At 42.3% G+C, this 19,666-nt stretch overlaps 1 long non-coding RNA gene across 1 annotated transcript; it reads left to right on the forward strand.

Annotated features, from left to right (window-relative positions):
* Window positions 1-988: 988 nt before the first annotated feature.
* Window positions 989-18,954, forward strand: LOC109023638 (uncharacterized). The gene is made up of 3 exons (XR_002003072.4): window positions 989-1,235; window positions 5,387-5,443; window positions 18,713-18,954. It is a non-coding gene; the product is annotated as an uncharacterized lncRNA (long non-coding RNA).
* The last annotated feature ends 712 nt before the right edge of the window (window positions 18,955-19,666 follow it).

Raw genomic sequence — 19,666 nt, forward strand, 5'->3', positions numbered from 1 at the left:
CCCCACATTAGCTCATTCTGCCAACAGTTTTAGGAGCTCAAGATTCCACTTTCCTATGTGATATATATATAGGATATATAGGATATGGACATATAGGATATAGATATATAGGATATATAGATATATAGGAATACTATTCGGCCATAAAAAAGAATGAAATCATGTCTTTTGCAACAGCATAGATGGAACTGGAGACCATTAGCCGAAGTGAAATAACTCAGAAACAGAAAGTCAAATGCCACATGTTCTCACTTATAAGTGGGAGCTAAGCAGTGGGTACACACAGACACGCAGAGTGGAATAACAGACGCTGGAGACTCCAAAAGGTGGGACAGTGTGTGAAGGGGGTGAGAGTTGAAAAATTACCCATTGGGTACAATGTTCACTATTCAGGTGATGGGCACATTAAAAGCCCAGACTTCACCACTATGCAATATATGCATGTAAGAAACCTGCACTTGTACCCCCTAAATTTATAAAAATTAAAAATTAAAAAAAATTCACTTTCCTGAGAGTCCTCTTTCCTCAATTCCACCTTCAACTAACCAGTAAGCATCAGTGGAATATGTTGTCCAAGGCACTTGAGGGGACAGGGGGTGTATGGAAGACACAAGAAAATATTCCCTGCTCTCAAGAGGTTCACTTATATATCTGATAAGACGAATACACCATCTCAACTCAGAATTTGTTCAAGCCAGAAGTTTAGATGTCATCCTCCATCCTTTGATGCCCCTCCCCATTTAACATTAACAACTAACATGTGCTCAGTACCTTTAATATGCCAGGTATCACGAATTAACTCATTTAGTTCTCAAAACCCTATTAAAATAGTATTTTTCTTTCCCATTTCACAGGTGAGGAAATTGAGGCACACGGTTATGTCACTTGCACAAGTCACAAAGCTAGTTCATGACAGAGCTAGAATTGGAATCTTGGCCAGGTAATTCCAGATGTTGCACTCTTAACCATTCTATAGAATCAGCACCCATCTTTGAGTCAGAGTTTGAGATGCAAATCCTTTACTGTATAGCCTTGATCAAATGACTTCACCTCATTGAATTAATCTTCTTCTGCATAAAATGGGGTCACCATCTGCTTATCTAAATTGTTACAAATGGGACAGTATATGTGCCATTCCAGATACCTAATCACAGCTCAATCGATGCTGGTGTCTTTTTCCTTTTTCCTTCTGCAGAAAACATGCTTTACATAGGATCTCTGAACTTAAAGAATGGGTAAGCCATGGCAATAGCTTGCTTCAAATTGAATTTATGGTATATTAGGCAGTGGCTTCTACTGAAGAAGTTTTGTGTTGTAGCCAGGCTCTATAATCATTGTAAATATGTTGCTCTAAGGCAAGAGTTGACAAATTTTTCTGAAAAAGATCACATAGTAAATATTTTAGACTCTGTGGTCTGTATAGTTCCTGTTACAGCTACTCAACTCTGCCCCTTACAGTGTGAAAGCAGCTTAGGCGCTATGTAAAGGAATGTGTATGGATGTGTTCCAATAAAACTTTATTTACAAAAGCAGGCAGCTGGCCAGATTTAGTCTATGGACTGTTTAGCCCCTGCTCTCAGGTAAGCTGTAGAGGTTCTGCTGAAAGAATCTCTTCTAGTCCTGGGAAAAGATCCTGTAAGTTAGGAAATTGTTAACTAGAGGGTAAAATGAAGGAGCTTGGTGAGAGTTTTTATAAGCAGTGAAAATTCTGCCAAACTATTCCCATGACTTTTGATATCCAGCATGGTATAACCCTGGCTCTATATCAAGTTTTCAATTCTGATATTGCAATTTTGAAAGTAGTTTATAGAAACATAAGAACTCATTAAAAACTCATTCAATGATCCACTTTGTAGCCTTGTGACTAATCCAGAAAGTAGAGTCTGTGTCTCTTTAGGACATAACCCTCCCTAGCAAGGTTCCTATAAAAAAACTAACCCCTGGAAATAACACTAGGGGAAAAAAGTGTTCCATGATAAAGTATGTTTGGAAAAGTTTAGGTATTTTATTCTCCCTCTTGGAGATTTCTAATGGATATAAACATATTAAAAAGCTGAGAATTCCTATAGTAACAAAATCCATTAATCTTGGTTAACTCTGACTTTTACAAACTCACTTGACCACAAAAGCTTAGGTTAAAATATGGGATCTGGATTCAGTAAAATGAGCATAATAATACTTATCTCCTGGGGCTGGTGTGAAGAGCACATCTGATGAAGCGTGTGCTTAGCACAGGGCCTGTGAGAGAATACACAGGAACTAGATGTTGGCTGTTACATCAGCAGCACACTTGGGAAATGCTGGTCAAGACAATAATATACAAAGATATTCATAAACTCAATTCTCATTATAATTTTCAAAAGAGTTAATTAATGGTATCCCATATCATATGATATAACAAGTGCTGTAATCAATCTTTTAGAAATATTTAGTTCTTGAAAGGAACCCCCTGAGCACGGCCTGTGTTAAAACAGGAGGTGCATGGTGACCACCTCTTTATGAGACACCAGGATCCTCAGGGAGTTCTTACTGCAGCGTGGGCAGGTGGTGGTCTGGAGGCTGAAGGCTGGCTGAATGGAAACAGTCAGCCTGGAAAGGGGGATGTGGACGCTGGTGGTCTCACTCTTCTCCACAGCAGGACCCTTTCAAACCCCCTCCTACAAGGGCCAGAGGCCCCAGATATTGACACATGCCTTTAAGCCCTTGGATACTTCAAAGAAAGAAGATTAGGAGCCAGTCTCAGAACCTGTTCCCCAGAGAGATGCGTTTGTCCAAAAGTTGATATTATCGATGTGAGTGGAAGCTGAGAGGAGCGTATAATTTCTTTAATAAAAGCTGGACTGTGTTTGCTTGGGCTCCTGAGTTTTTCTGCTTCCTCCCGAGCATTCTCAGGGGCTGGGATGGCCTCCTATGATCAGCACGAATGTTTGATCAGCTATGCGTCTTCTCCAGGGCAGCTCAGATGATCCGAAAGGCTTCGGATCTCTGGTTGTCTCCAGAGTTTTCCTTCTTAAATTCTTTGTTTCCTTCAGAATTCATTATAAATGACATAATTACATCTCTTTTTCTTCTCTGATTGAGCATATTTCTCACACATGGTGATTTGCCACTCGGATGTGGGAGGAGGCTGAGCAATGTCATATGCAACCAAAGCACTGTGTCTCCCTTCCGGAACTGCACTGCCTCTCACCCAAGCACTCCATTCCCTTCCAGAACTCCACTGCCTCTCACCCAAGCACTCCACTCCCTTCCAGAACTGCACTGCCTCTCACCCAAGCACTCCACTTGCCACTGTCCCTCTCTACCTTTCCCCTAGTTTAGGACATTGACAGATTCCCCACAAACCCATGAGAAAGAGAAGACTGTCTGGGTCAGCACAAAATTGAATTTCAGAAAATAATGAAGTCCTTTGCCGGGAATGATATTTCCTAAGAGAAGACATACCACCAATTGGGATGTTACCAAAAAAAAATTGGGTATATATTGTTCCCAATATATATTTTATTTATATACGATTGCTATAATTACTTGCTTAGAGACAAATATTCTATTAGACCATGGCATTCCAGCTCCAGTGAAAGTAGAAAAGGGGATTTGATAGCAAATTATAAACTGTGACAAGAGAAATTTAAAATTAGAGGCCGGGCACGGTGGCTCACACCTGTAATCTCAGAACTTTGGGAGGCCGAGGTGGGTGTCCTCCTAAGGTCACCTAAGGTCAGTTTTCCGAGACCAGCCTGGACAACATGGTGAAACCCTGTCTCTACTAACGAAAAAAAAAAATAAAAAATTAACCGGACGTGGTGGCAGGTGCCTGTAATCCCACCTACTGGGGAGGCTGAGGCAAGAGAATTGCTTGAACCTGGGAGGCAGAAGTTGCAGTGAGCCAAGATCCGGCCACTGCCCTCCAGTCTGGGTGACAAGAGCGAGACTCCATCTTAAAAAAATAAAATAAAATTAGAGACAGACACAAGGGAATTTGTTCATTCATTCATTTGTTTACTTCACTAATATTTATTGTGTTTCTTTCCATGCCAGGCACCACTGTGTTAGGTATAATTATGGCGGTTGAGCAATAAGAGCTTGTATTTGTTGAGCACGTATTATGTGTTAAGTATGATCTCATTTAATTCCATCAGATAGGCACCAATCCTATTATCATTATTATTATTCTACAGAGAAGGAAAATATAGATTAGTGAAGCTAAATGGCTTCCCAAAGTCAGTGTAGCTAATAAGCAGCAGATCTTGGGTCTGATACTAAAGCCCCTAAGTTTGTATAAAGGGCTACATTGCCACTTAAAGCAAGTAAAGTCCTTATTCTCATGGAGTTTGCATTCTAGTAGGGGAGACAGTCAATTGAAAATAGAGGCAAATGTATACACATAAATAAGGAAGATCATTTCAAATAGCAGTAAGAGCTCAAGAAAATATAAAATGGAGTGATGCGCAAGGCAGAGACAAGATGGAGGTGCCGGGAAGATCCCCCACCCCAGTTGGACACTTGTAATGGCTGAACCAACTCTCTTTGAGCCCAGTTGTTTCATCTGAAGGCAGGAACCTGGACAAGAGGTTCCTTCTGTAGCTCATTTCATTCCACAGTGGCATGGGCAGCATGGGCTGCCATTTACAACCCGTATTCTTCTTCTGTGTTCTGACATATGGAGTTTTTCCAACCCAGACAGAGCTAGGCCACTAGATATGAGCAGACTCAGATGCTACCTAAATAAAAAGTTACCTTTGTCCTTAAGCAAATAATCCCACACAGGACACTCAGATATGGCAGTAAACAAATGTCCAAGTGTTTCATGGAAAATAATAAAACACTCAACTGGTGGGCAGTGTTACCTTCCAAGTGACATTTGGCAATATCTAGAGGCTTCTGGGGTTGTCACAAACTGGGGGAAGAATGCTACTGACATCTAATGGGTAGAGGCCAGGGAAACTGCTGAACATCATACCGTTCACAGGGCAGCCCCCTACAACAAATAATTATCTAGCCCAAAATGTCACTACTGGGAAATCTCATGCTACAGTGAGGTAGAGAGATAATAGATAGACAGGTAGATGATAGATAGACTGCCATCCTCATTTTCTGGTAACTTTCTCTACCTCCAAAATCTGCCCCAAATTGATGGAGACAAGAGCTTTCAACAATTTTTTACTAAAACTTTCCATCAAAAGTCCAACCCAAAAAGCAGGGTCAGGAAGGCTCCCACATTTAAAATGATCTCACACAGCCGTCAGAGAAAGAGAGGGACTCCCTCAAAGATGTTGAGAGAGAGAGACAATGTCTAAATCTTTACTTGTGTAAAATTGATAATACAAAACATATCTCTATTAGGTTCTTTCTTAATTGAAACAATGCTTTCTTTCATCCCTGCCAGGAAGAAGAAAAATCATGTTTCCAGCTTGGGCTGCTGTTTCATCTGTTGGACTTGCTTGTGAGCTAAGCCAAGTTTCATTAAAAATTATTGGTCTCATAACTTTTTTTGTTTTTCCCTTTAAAGAGTCCCATATGGAACCAATATTGTGATAGGATTGTAGCTGCATAAAGTCATTGGGCATTTTGACCCACTCTCTGCTTCTTGGTAGATTCTAAGTACAGATCTAATTATTTTTTCCTTCAAGTATTAAGCGAATATCTCTGCAAACAAATCCAAATTTAGAAAGCTAGATTGAAGAAATGGAGAAGCAAATCTAGTCAACTCATAGAAATCTTTCTTCTCCTCTCTTGCTCTGTCTCCAAGGGAACCTCTACACCTTCTTTTAAGGTGCCAGCCATCTTAAGCTCTTGTCTGATTAAGAAATTCTCTGGTAGAACCAGAGCATCTGCAAAAGCATAAAATATGATCACAGCCTTTGCACAAGTATTTTAACAACCCAACCTTATGATAGGTTATATTTCATTGACTTGGAAGAAACACTGCATTATCTGGGAAAACAGCACAGATGTTGCCTAATAAACGTTTTGGTTTATGCATTGTATTAACCTCATGAAACATTTATGCAAATCTCACATTTACAAAAGGTAAAAGAACCATTCTATGTTATGAAGCATACAACAGGATGATCTTTGTCATGTTTTTGTTTTTGTTGTTGTTGTTTCACCTTGGTATTTTATGGGTCTGTTTGTAACTCTTGGGGTTTCTATTTAGGAGGACACAAGGGCATTGCAGATTTTCATCTCTTCTGTTTTCAGTTCTGTTATCATCCCTTCCAGCTGACTTCACATTTTATGATGCTAATGGGGGGTGTGTGGTTTTGAGTTTCTCTCCTGTCAGCTGGTCAGTGGGTCTGAGGGATATATTTAATAGAATCTGACAGCTGATGGAACTGGCCTCATTGAAAGAGGATTTGATATGTGGAGTGAATGTGGCGACCCTGAAATCGCCATAATAACGGCCATTATTATTCTGCCTCTCGCAGCCAATATAACTCTCCCTCTTGTACACACCAGTACATGTGTATAAAAGACATGACTTATGGATGGTTTCTTCCCTACACTGATCTGAGGGCCATTTAGATAGCATGTCAAAACAGATTAACTGTCTTATCCTGCCACAAAATTAAGGGGGGGAAAGAGAACTTTACACAACTCTGCCCAATATATGCACTCTGTGCCCGTAAACAAAGCCAGCACAGAAGGGCCACAGATTGTCTCTGGGTGGGGGTTAAGAGAATCAGGCACCCAGAAAAGCTGCAGGCTCACCCAGTTAAGGTGCCCGCTCCAGTGAGAACCCGAGGGCACTGCCTGAGATATGGTGAGGGCAGCTGGAGCCACAGGTAGGAACCTACCTTCTGAAAGGCTGGTGCTATGCTTTACCTGTGTGCATGTGCCTGGGATGTTGGGGTGGGTGTTGGCCCACCTCGGCCCTGCTGAACTGGACTCGCTGTTGAAATCAACATCTCAACCTGCATCCTGGCAACCTGAAACAGCCACATTCTCTGCCAAACCAGCCTGCCTACTGGTTACTAAATTTCATTAACACTTATTGTGTGCTTGTTCCATGCTAAACTTTACCTGTAGAGACCCTTTTAATCCTCCCAAGAACCCTAAACTGTAGATATTATTATTATTAATTATGATTATCACCTCCATTTTACATATGAAGAAACTGAGAGAAAGGTAAACTAAGTAACTGGTCTCAAGTCAGAGCTAATAATTGATGGAGTCAGGATGGAATCTCAGGCCATCAGAGCCCCTTGCCATAACAGTGACAGTCCTTTTCTGCTTCTGTTTGTCCCCCAGCCAACAAGAAGTATGTGTGAGTGTGTGTCTGCATACATGTGCATATGCACGTATAAAAATTCTTAGACACAAATGTTCCCCTAGAAATCATCTGACCACCCCCTTAGCTGCAGCCAAATCCCCACTCAATCAAGAAAATTACTGTGTTTTCTCCTCTGTTAACCGGGCACCTCCCATCCCATGGGCTGGTACAAAGACAAGGGGAGAACCTGTGTGCACCTAGCATAGCCCCAGGCCTGGGAGGTTGGCCGGGAAGCACTCACCTCTCCTGTCCTTCATTTCCAACCTCAGAAACCCACCCCTGTTCTCTGCCTCCTGTCAACGAGCTGACCTCCCCATCTTCAGCCATGCAACACTGCTGTCTGAGGTTATCATTTCAGGCAATGATATCAGAAGCAGTTGATTCCACATTTCCGAAAATAATCCTTTTATTTATCCACTGTCATCTTCTGGCGAAAAAAAAAAAGAAAAGGAAAATGGCTGCAGAGAAGCCAGCAGATGTGTCCGGCGTACCTGAGGAAAGCAGGCCAGATGCTAGGAGATATCCTTGTGGCTGTTGGTGTTTAAATTACATAGAGCTGGTACTTTTTAGGTCAGAAGCATAAAACCTACTATTGATCTTGAGCAATGCATCCAATTTTGAATGTCTGTTAAAGCCCCAGGCACTTCAATGCCACATAATCAATATTTCTTTTCATTCGTTCTTTCTTTTTTTGTTGTAGAAAACGTATGGGTTTGTTTACCCTTCCTGCAGGCATCCAACCTGGCCTTTTATTCCTGCTCAAGTAGGACATGCAGCCTGCTGGGGACCCGTGGCTCAAATCCTCCATCTGCAGGACTGCCGGCCCTGGGACTCATGAATAATGGAAGTGCAGTAACCACTCCTTACAGCCCAGACGACTTTCTAGGAGCAGGCTGTACCCCGAAAGTAAACAAGGAACAAGGGGCAAGGAGACAGAGAGAGATGGGGAAATGTGAGATCATGTTTAACTCATTGTAGACCCTAAGATAAGACAGTACGTGCAATCCTGAAATTTAGAGTAGAAAAGGGCCTGGGAGATTATCTGGGGGAAACATTCCCTTTCAATTTGCAGATGGAAAAACTGGCCAAGGCTCCTTATGCCTGGGTTGTTGAAATGGTCCAGGGAACATGAGCTGGGCCATATGGAATATGGGTTAAGCTTTGATCTCTGTTAAGAAAAGGGTTTCAGGTCGACCAGATGACCATAGTAGTCTTTCTATTCTGACTCTGAGGACAACCTAGTAAGCAGGTCAACCAGGTAGGCTGGTGTGATTCAAAGCTACAAGGCCATTGCATCCCTGACTAAAGGCCTGGTGGCTGTGTCTGTGGTGGTGGTTGTGAAGAAGTGTATTCTTCTACAGGCTGCTACATAGACTTGGCCTTGAAGGATGAAGAGCACAGAGAAGTGAAACTGGTGAGGGGTAAGGGGTGGGGACAGAGGTAAGAAGACAAAATGACAAGCGGTGCAAAGACAGAAGTGAGAAGCAGCATGGCGCATTGATGGACTTGCAAATGGTTCACACGAGCAGCAGAGCAGAGGGTGTGGAGGCAGCAAGAGAGACAGCATCACAGGAGCCTGGCCGTGCCCTGCACTGAGGAGTTTTCAACTCTTGGCTTTGAAGCCTTTTGAATCAGGCAGTGATACAATCAGTGTTGCACTGGAGAAAGTTCATGTTGGCTTGAGGGCAAAGGATGGATTGCAGGAAGCAAGACTGGGATCAGGGAGCCAGACAGCAGATTACTCCAGAGGCCAGGCAGACCCTGATGATGGCCAAACCAGAAAGGAGCAGGTCGGAGGATGGGTTTCTCATATTCACAAGGAGGCTCTGCAGGATTGGAGGAGGGTCTGGATAGATAAAGTGATGGGAAAATCACAGTGGCGGGCAGGGTCACTTAAAAATTCTAGCACTACATGTGAATCGTTGTGGTTTACTGTGTGACTTTTGACAAGTCACTTAACTTCTCTGAGCTTCAGTTTCCTTACCTATAATGTGAGAATAACATGGGGATTTCATGATTAAATGAGGTAATACATGAAAATGTTTTCCATAGTGCCCACCATGTAGTAAACCTTCATGGTTTAGAAGGTGACACCTGACTTCTATTATATTATTGACCATGTGGAGAGTGTCCAATGAGACATGATGTGTTTTGAAGTAGCATCACCTTTTTTTTTTTTTTTTTTTTTTTGACAGAGACTCCCTCTGTCACCCAGGCTGGAGTGCAGTAGCATGATCTTGGCTCACTGTAACCTCTGCCCCCTTAGTTCAAGTGATTCTTCTGCCTCAGCCTCCTCAGTAGCTGGGACTACAAGATCACACCACCATGCCTGGCTAATTTTTGTATTTTTAGTAGAAGTAGCATCATTTTTAACCCAGTCTTGAAATAGATAGCTTGAGTCATAAGCCGTTTCCAGGAAGCATGCTGGAGTTACTTCTCTAGTGCAAGAAGACAACAATATAAGCACATACCTATCTATCTCCCAGATTCCCCAGAAAATGACCAACTGTATATAAAAATAAGAAAAAACTTATCCATACTGGGTATTAGCAAAGGGTGGTATTTATAGGCCGGGAGGTCTGAGGAACATCTGTTAGATACACGGCAGATGGGCCAGATTGAAGAATTCATTATTTCCAGAATGGGAAGGAGTGGTCTGTTTGATAGAAATTTCAAAACTGTCTTTGCAGATCCTCACCAACAGCCCTGCTGCAGTGAAAACTGGAGGTGAGAGTGGGCTAAAGCCTCTAGAACTGGTCAGTGCCATGGACAAGTGGCCATGGTGCCAGGGGCACAGTGAAGGGGACCCCCAGACCAGCAATTCCTTGGGACTAAACTCTGAAGCCAACTTCCACCAGGCCTGGGTCAGGGCACAGCCCCAGCAGACTGCTGGCGGCTGAGCTTTAGTAGACATGAATTCTCATTTTCCCAGCATCCCAGATCCTCTTACTCTAGTAATGACTCCGATTTTGAACTTGGAGTCAACCCTTCTCTTCATTCTGAGTCCACATGGTCTGGAAGGATCTCCAGGATGAGGTTCTTGACTCAGGTCTGGTCAATCCAGCAGTAAATGGACCTTGACACAGTGATTGATTCAGGAATGGTCTCACCACCCAGGGTGGTCCAATCAGAAAGGCTCTCAAAAGTTTAGTGGGAGTCCACAATAAGATATGACTGCACAACACAAGCATGGCTACAGCCAAATAGAGAGATCTCAACAAGACTGGCAAGGAAGTGGAGAAACTGAACCCTTGGACACTGCTGATGTGAGTGTAAAATAGTATAGCTGCTTTGGAAAACAGCCAGTTTCTCAAAAGGTGAACTGTATCACCCAGCAATTCCACTCTTCAATACCTACCCTAGAGAAATGAAACCAAATGTTCACATAATGCACACAAATGATCCCAGCAGCACTGTAATAAACAAAAAGTGGAAACAAACCAAGTATCTTTCAACCAGGGAATGTATAAACAAAATGTGATGCATCCATACAATGGAGTATTATTCAGCCATGAAAAGAAATAAGATTCAGGCACATGCTGCAACATAGGTGAGCCTCTCAAGCATCATGCAAAGTAAAAAAAGCCTAGTGCAAAAGACCACGTATTGTATGAAATGTCCAGAACAGGCAAATCCATAGAGACAGAGAGTGGATTCATGGTTACCTAGGGCTGGGAGAAAGGAGGATGGGGAGTGACTGCTAATGGGAATGGGGTTTCTTTTTGAGGTGATGAATTTTTTTTTAAATTGATTGTGCTGATGGTTGTATAATTCCATGAATATACTAAAATCACTGAATTTTACTTTAAGTGAGTGAACTGTATGGTATGTAAATTACATCCCAATAAAGCTCTTATTAATTTAAAAAAATGTTTAGTGGAAACCAAGGGAAAGATCCAAGCTCTATGCTGTTGGAGTTGAGCTGATGGGAGGAGGAGGGGTGAGGCTGGAGCTGTTGTAGCCACTTTATCACCCAGAAGTTTTAGGGGCCACTACAGTGAGCCCAAGAATCAATCTAACACAGCAGGAAGCACAAGGAAGCGATAGAAACTGGATTGTCAAGGATGTTGTTCTGACTTTAAATTCAGCTCTACTTGAAACCAGAACTACTCCTCGGTTTCCCTTCCTCAGTTACCTCCCTCTAAGTTGGGCTTTGTGTTCACAATAGAAAGACCCCCAATGCAAATACCAAACACTGAAAAGGAACCTTGAGCAGGGAGTCCAAACTTCCTGCCACCGCTCCCGTTCAGGCTGACCTCCTTACCCTGGCCTCTTCTAGCTCCCTCTTCTTCCTTCAGCATCTAGATCTTCGAATCAGCCAAAGAGAACTCCATCCAGTTTAATCCATTCCATTCTCCCATCATCGCGGCCTGAATTATTCACACAGGGAACCACACAATCTCTGACAGAACTCCTAGCAATGGGTTAGTGAAGAGAAGCAAAGAAAAATCACAGGCGCATGAGAAGACAGAACTGTTCACAACAAGGAGGACCACAGGTGCCTCCCAACTGAATTGACTTACTGTAAGACGCAAGAGAAAATTTTCCAAGTCTGTTAATTCAAGTTGTCAGAAGGAATCAAGAAGAAACTGTGGCTTCCATTTTCAGAAAGCGATTCGAGTTTATCTGTTTACTTCCCTTGCCTCTCCAAACCTTATTATAACCAAATTAAAAAACAAAAAATGAAAAGAAAGAAAGAAAATCTCTATCAGCACTAGCAACTAAGCCATGGATAACCTAGAAACTTGAGTACTTTTCTCTATTTTATTTTATTTTATTATTATTATATTTTAAGTTTTAGGGTACATGTGCACAATGTACAGGATTGTTACATATGTATACATGTGCCATGCTGGTGTGCTGCACCCATTAACTCATCATTTAGCATTAGGTATATCTCCTAATGCTATCCCTCCCCCCTCCCCCCACCCCACAACAGTCCCTGGAGTGTGATGTTCCCCTTCCTGTGTCCGTGTGTTCTCATTGTTCAATTCCCACCTATGAGTGAGAACATGCAGTGTTTGTTTTTTTGTCCTTGTGATAGTTTGCTGAGAATGATGGCTTCCAGTTTCATCCATGTCCCTACAAAGGACATGAACTCATCATTTTTTATGGCTGTGCAGTATTCCATGGTGTATATGTGCCACATTTTCTTAATCCAGTCTATCGTTGTTGAACATTTGGGTTGGTTCCAAGTCTTTGCTATTGTGAATAGTGCTGCAATAAACATATGTGTGCATGTGTCTTTATAGCAGCATGATTTATAATCCTTTGGGTATATACCCAGTAATGGGATGGCTGGGTCAAATGGTATTTCTTGTTCTAGATCTCTGAGGAATTGCCACACTGACTTCCACAATGGTTGAACTAGTTTACAGTCCCACCAACAGTGTAAAAGTGTTCCTATTTCTCCACATCCTCTCCAGCACCTGTTGTTTCCTGACTTTTTAATGATCACCATTCTAACTGGTGTGAGATGGTATCTCATTGTGGTTTTGATTTGCATTTCTCTGATGGCCAGTGATGATGAGCATTTTTTCATGTGTCTGTTGGCTGCATAAATGTCTTCTTTTGAGAAGTGTCTGTTCATATCCTTCGCCCACTTTTCGATCGTGTTTTTGTTTTTTTCTTGTAAATTTGTTTGAGCTCATTGTAGATTCTGGATATTAGCCCTTTGTCAGATGAGTAGGTTGCGAAAATTTTCTCCCATTTTGTATGTTGCCTGTTCACTCTGATGGTAGTTTCTTTTGCTGTGCAGAAGCTCTTTAGTTTAATTAGATCCCATTTGTCAATTTTGTCTTTTGTTGCCATTGCTTTTGGTGTTTTAGAAATGAAGTCCTTGCCCATCCCTATGTCCTGAATGGTATTGCCTAGGTTTTCTTGAGTACTTTTCTTTAAAGGATTTGATGGAGAAGGAAAGTGGTTGAATGAAGGCTGCTGTCTAATGCAGGCATGGGAAGAGCCCCCGCAGAAGTGGAGGGGATCCCCAAGAGCTGCAAAAGCCCCTCGACCCTGGGTTCATGTTATTTACTATCGTGGACCCCAGGGTAATTGGTATGGGGCAGATTAAAGGACTTGAGGAATTGTTCCACTGCCCTGATAGGAAACAGCCAAGAGCACCACTCACACCAGGCTTCACGTGATGTAAATAGTGTGGGCAGGAAAAAAACAACTATTGCTAAGGAGACTCAATGAAAGCAAGGATTTGCTGCCCTGATTTGGGGCTATTAGTACAGTCATGGCAGAGAAGTACATGCTTGGGACAATAATAAACCTTCCTGCCATATTGATGCAGGACAGACCAGCCCCTAAATTGAGGCTTAGCCCAGGAGGGTTCTTGGCCTCCCCAGGAAAGAATTCAAGGGCAAGACAGTGGTGTTAAACAGCCACTTCTATTGAAGCAGCAATGTACAGCAGAAGACAGGCTGCCCTATAAGCTGTGTGCCCAGAGTAGCAGCTTAGAAGTGCCACTGTGCTCATAGTTATACCCAATTTTAATTATATGCAAAATAAGGGGCAGTCCATGCAGAAATGTCTAGAATGAGGGAGGTAACTTCTGGGTTGTCGAGTGTTGCCATGAAAAGGTGGGGTGTAACTCCTGGGCGTTGCCATGGCACTGGTAAACTGACATGGCCCACTGACGGGTGTGTCTTATGGGGAGGTGCTTCTGGCCCTGACCTGTTTTAGTTAGTCCTCAGTTAGGTCTGGTGTCCAAGCCCCACCTCCAGAGTTGAGTTCTGCCTCCTGCCACAATAGGAGAGTAAATGGAGCTCTCACTGGAAAGGCTAGGTGGGGACGACCAGGAGAGGGTCCCGAGCAGTGGAGTGAGCAAATCTCAGCCCTGCAGATGACTGCGGATGCTGCTGCCCCAGTGCCTGCACAGGGTGAAAAGAAACCGCCAGGAAATGGTGCATTTTCCTGCTGCACCTTCCCACTCACCCACTTTCTTCTCCTCATAGTCATCTGAACCTCCAAACTAAAAAAACACCTACAGAATAGACCAAGAAGTCCTTTTCCCTTCTGTGAGTAACATATTTAAATCAGTTTCTAACAGAATCATTCTCAAGTTGTAACAGTGGATCAACAGTTTTCCCTCTGCAAATACATACAATAAAAGAAAATGTAACAGAAGTAGGAAAAGTTTCTGTGATTTAAAAAACAGAGCTTATTCTGAGAAATCAAAACATATACTCTCTCATGATGTAAAACTATACCAATAGCAAGGGTAAAAGTGATCTCTAATTTTGGTATTTCCCATAAGATTAGAGATATTGTTTCTTTTAATGGAAATCCCTGAAATCCAGAAAGACAGTTTCCCAGTGAAAAGCATAATCATGGAAATGTTCTAGTGTTGTTAGGGCAATACAGAGCAGATTGAATAGAGCAGAAGACAGAATCTGTGAATTTAGAAGTGAGCTCAAGGAATCCTCCCAGAATCAGTGAAAAGACGACAAGAAATGGAGAAAATAAGACGAGAGAGAGAAAGAAAAAGGAAAGAGGAAGCTAGAAAGGCAGCTACAGATCAACTCTCTACGTAAGATTTTAAATGGTGGCAACAGAGCAAATGAAAGAGAAAAAATAACTCAAGATATGACAGAAAATTCCCCTGAGCTGAAGCAAGACTTGTATCTGTAGAATCTAGAGGCAAACTGCCCCAGCAGGCTGTTCACCTGCTTTTGCAAATAAAGTTTTATTGGAACATAACCATGCCTGCTCATTTATACGTTGTTTCTGGCGGCTTTTCTGCTACAACAGCAGAATTACATGCTGGCCACTACAGACCCTATGACCTACTTAGAAAGCTGTATGGCCTTCTAAGAAAAGATCTGCTATCCTCTCTAAGAGTTCTTCGATGCATACATGGCTAAAATGCTTGCATTTCAAGGATAAAAACTTAGAATCCTATAATCATTTAGTCCTCTGGGGTGGAGGGTAGAAATACCCAAATTACCTTCAAAAGAAGAAAGAAAGAAATTGCACTAGGTCACACTTCTTAGCAAATTCTAAGATAAAATGTTATCAAAATCCAAAACCTTTCAGAGGATTGAGATTGAGAACTAAGACTATATGCAGCCAAGATGCCATTCTTGTATATTCGTAATCTTTTTTGTGCTTCCACTCCTGGGGTGGTGTCTGCAATCCCAGTCACAGCCCTCCGAAAGTGTGCGGGTAATCCTATGCGGACAGATTCATAAACAACATATGTTGTGACTATTACTTCTTGAAAACAAAAATCATCAAAGAAACGCTCCAGGTGGCTGAAAAATGAAGCAAAATAAATAATTCAGATATGAGAAAAAGCAATATAAAAGAAACATTGCTTAACAGAGAACCCAAAAATTTCAAGTTAATTTCTTAATAATTGCAGTTAACATGATTATAAAACAATGCAAGTGTCAAAAAATAATTCTGGAAAGAGATGAAGCCCAATGTAAAAATGTATTAATTATAATATTCTTATTCTAAAAGCCAGATGGGGCTGGAAAAGGAATTGGTGATGCTAGTACTGGTAATTATAGCTTCCATTTTTAGAAGTTACTATGTATTAAGCACTAAAATAATGCCGATATAAATATTGTTTTTCATAAATCTTTGTACACATCTTTAATATTAATTCCTTAACATAAATTCTTAGAAGGTGAATGCTGGGTCTGAGCATTTAAAAATCTTTCAACACAGTGAAATTTGAACTCTCAATAGAAATATATAAGTGTTCATTTATCTGTACTCTTGCCAATGACAATTATTATCATTTTGCTAGTTATAACAATGAAAATAATGTATGAAAAAGTATGGAAGTTTGAAAATTTTTGTACAAACTAGAGCAAATTAAGGTTATTTGATATAGTACTATAACTTTCACTCATTTGTGTTCTGATATACTTTTCAAATAGAAGAGACCACCACTCTATTTATTTTCATTTCTCATGAAGGTACTAGGTGGCATGTTTTTGTGGCATATAAATGTCAATTTTTTTTTTTTGAGATGGAGTCTCACTCTGTTGCCCAGGCTGGAGTGCAGTGATGTGATCTTGGCTCACTGCAACCTCCACCTCCTGGGGTTCAAGCGATTCTCCTGTCTCAGCCTCCTGAGTAGCTGCGATTACAGGTATGTGCCACCACACCTGGCTTTTGTATATTTAGTAGAGACGATTTCGCCATGTTGGCCAGGCTGGTCTCAAACTCCTGACCTCAGGTGATCTGCCCACCTCAGTCTCCCAAAGTGCTAGGATCACAGGCGTGAGCCACCATGCCCGGCCATAAATGACAATTTTAAGGGGATATAAAATTTTTTATTTGGAGACAACATTGATGAGAATTGAGGGACCTTAAATAATTTATAGCAAGTCCTCAAAATGAGATTCTCTGCAGCCATTAAAAGTCATATTCAGAAAAACTATTAGAGGTGTAAGAAGCTTCTGGAAATATAATACTGAGTGAACAATAGTTTATAGGATACAATCCCAATTCTGAGGTTAAAAAGCATATACCATGTACAAATAAGGAGATAAGCCAGACATTAACAAGGATGGTCTTTAAGAGATGACAATCCAGAAGATGGGGTTTCTTCTTTATTCTTTTCTGTATTTTGTAAGTTTGCTACTTAAACATTTTAATACATAGAGAAAAACCGATATCTTATAAGTAAGCTAGAAGTTTTTATCTGTTTCCCCGGCAACTAGGGCAGTATCTGGCTCCCAGCAGACACTTCCGTCAATGTCCACTGAATGAATGAGTGAGTAAGTGAATGAGTAAAAGACTGTGTGTTTCCCCTAGGCAGAATCCTCTTTCCTGGGGCATCTAAGATCTCCTGATTTCAGCAGGCCTGGGATCCTGCCCCTATCGGCTTGCTTCCCACCGTCAGCTGCTTAGCTGCTTTGACCCTCACCCATCTCCCAGTCTGGATCTCCACAGCATCCCCACAGCGGGGGCCTCCCCAGGTCACCTGCTTCATCTGCTAGGCCTGGGCCCCAGATCTCCATCACTAAGGCCCACCAAGTTGGTCTTGACTTTGCCAGTTCTTCTTCCTTCTGAGCTAGAAAACTCCTTTGGAAAAACTTCTTGGCCAAGGACATGACACCTTGGGAAACTGATCCAGGCAGTCAACAAGGCTGATGTCATCTGGATAACACCAGGATCACACTGAGCTCCCCTTCCCAGTTGATTTGTTTCCTTGCAGGGAATGTTAATTTGTAAAAATCATGAATAGATTTGTAGTCTGAACTGGCCCTTAAGAACAGAGCTGTAAACACCAATGTGATGTAATGGCTGGTTCTATTCTGATTTGTCAGTGACAATGTTTTACCAGTACTCAAAATGTCTCAAGTATCATCCCTGCTTACATGGGAGTTTGAGTGAGGAAGAGACTGTTGGACTGTTTGCTCTGGTTGAACGAGACTTAGCAGGTTGGTATAACACATTTTGTCCTATCAAAAATAGCTGAGATTACATAAGCATAACCTCTCCCCAGAGCAAATATGCATTTGAGAGGCAGTGAAACATACATAATTATAGATGTAAAACTCTAAAAATAGGCTCTGTGCCACACACAGGCAGCTGAGAGCGTGGGACTCGAGTGCAATGCTGCCACGTATGGCAATATTAATAGGAGTTGTGGCACCATCCCAGGTGGCCCAGTGAGGCGATGCAGAGCTATTACAGACAGGAAAAGACAGAGAGATTTAAAATGTTTGTGTGCAAAGAAGGTTGCTGCTTATTTGAGCCTGTCAAAGCCTGTTCCAACTGACTGTGGTCTTCTCCCAAGGGACAGGAAATAAGAAGTCATCAAACAACCACGATTGTTACATTGTTACCTCTTATTGTATTCTTATTATAACTAGTCAGTATGAATAATAATAGCAGCTTGTGCTTAAAAGCATGTGCTGTATTTTTCGAGGGATTTTCACTTCTACAGTTATTCAATTCAACCAGTCTATATTGAGGGCTATTTCAAGTGGGCTTTGCTATATAACACAACCTCCCCACAAAACTTGACGACTTAAATCAACCAGAATTGATTTACATTTTGTTAAGTTGGCTGTGTGATTTTCTGCTTGTGTCAGCTGGAAGGTCCCAAGATGGCCTCAGGCGCATGTCTAGCAGCTGTGCTGGGACACTTGACTGGAAACCCTGATGCTCCTCCCTGGGGACTCTCGTCTTCCAGAAGGCTAGACCAATTTCCTGATCTGAGGTTTCTGGGCAGTGCTTCAGGACGGCCCCAGTGAAAGTTGCACTGTCTCTTAAGGTCTACTTGCGTGATGTCACCTCCACCGCATCCTTCTGGTCAACACCACTCGCAAGGTCAACCCGTATTCAGCAATGGGAAAATAAACCCCACCTCTTGATAGGAGGAGCTGCAAAATTTTGTAGGAGTATTCAATTTAAGACAACAGGGCTAAACTAGGTATTGACTTACGTCATCTCATTTAATTCTCACAGGATCCCTGAATGGAAAGGAATGCCATGCACACTTTTTGGATACAGAAAGTGAGATTCAGAGGGGTTAAACAGCTTTCCTAAAGCCACACAGCGAGAGAGTCGATCTGAACTGAAGATTGTTTGACATCAAAGCTCATTTCTTTCCCTAAATGTCAGCATTCTTTCCTGACTTATTAATTTGATTTCTGTCCTCCCCTCATGGAAGTTAATTAAAGGAATGCGAGAACCTTTTAGAAAATCTCCAGGGCAGCTTCTGTGTTGATCATTGTTTCACAATCTCTTTTCCACCCAATCCCCACCAGCCCTTTAGATCTGTTTCTATTAGGCCACATCCCAGAGCTGCACAGATCAGGGGAGAGAGAGCTCGCCACTAAGGCAAGTCCTCTGTCAAATGCAACAGGGACAAGGAAACCATGCGCTCGCCTGTGGTTTACTATGTGCCGGGAACTGTGTGGATTGCTTAACAAAAATCAACTTAGCTAATCCTCATAGTAATGACACAAGGCAGGCAGGGTTTTGTTGTTGTTGTTTTTGGAGACTGAGTCTCGCTCTGTCTCCCAGGCTGGAGTGCAGTGGTGCGATCTCCGCTCACTGCAAGCTCCGCCTCTCAGGTTCACTCCATTCTCCTGCCTCAGACTCCCGAGTAGCTGGGACCACAGGCGCCCACCACCACGCCCGGCTAATTCTTCTGTGTTTTTAGTAGAGACGGAGTTTCACCGTGTTAGCCAGGATGGTCTCGATCTCCTGACCTCGTGATCTGCTTGCCTCGGCCTCCCAAAGTGCTGGGATTACAGGCGTGAGCCACCGTGCCCAGCCTGTTTTGTGTTTTTAATCTCTTTTGCAGATGGGGAAACTGAAACAGGTCAGTAAGTTGTAGAACTGGGATCTGAAACCTGGGCCATCGGACTCCAGAGCTGATGGCCTTGCCTCCCTCACTTGCCAGCCTCTCCAATC

The sequence above is a fragment of the Gorilla gorilla genome, chromosome 18 (genome assembly GCF_029281585.2).
Source record: "Gorilla gorilla gorilla isolate KB3781 chromosome 18, NHGRI_mGorGor1-v2.1_pri, whole genome shotgun sequence".
In the NCBI taxonomy this organism is placed as follows: domain Eukaryota; kingdom Metazoa; phylum Chordata; class Mammalia; order Primates; family Hominidae; genus Gorilla; species Gorilla gorilla.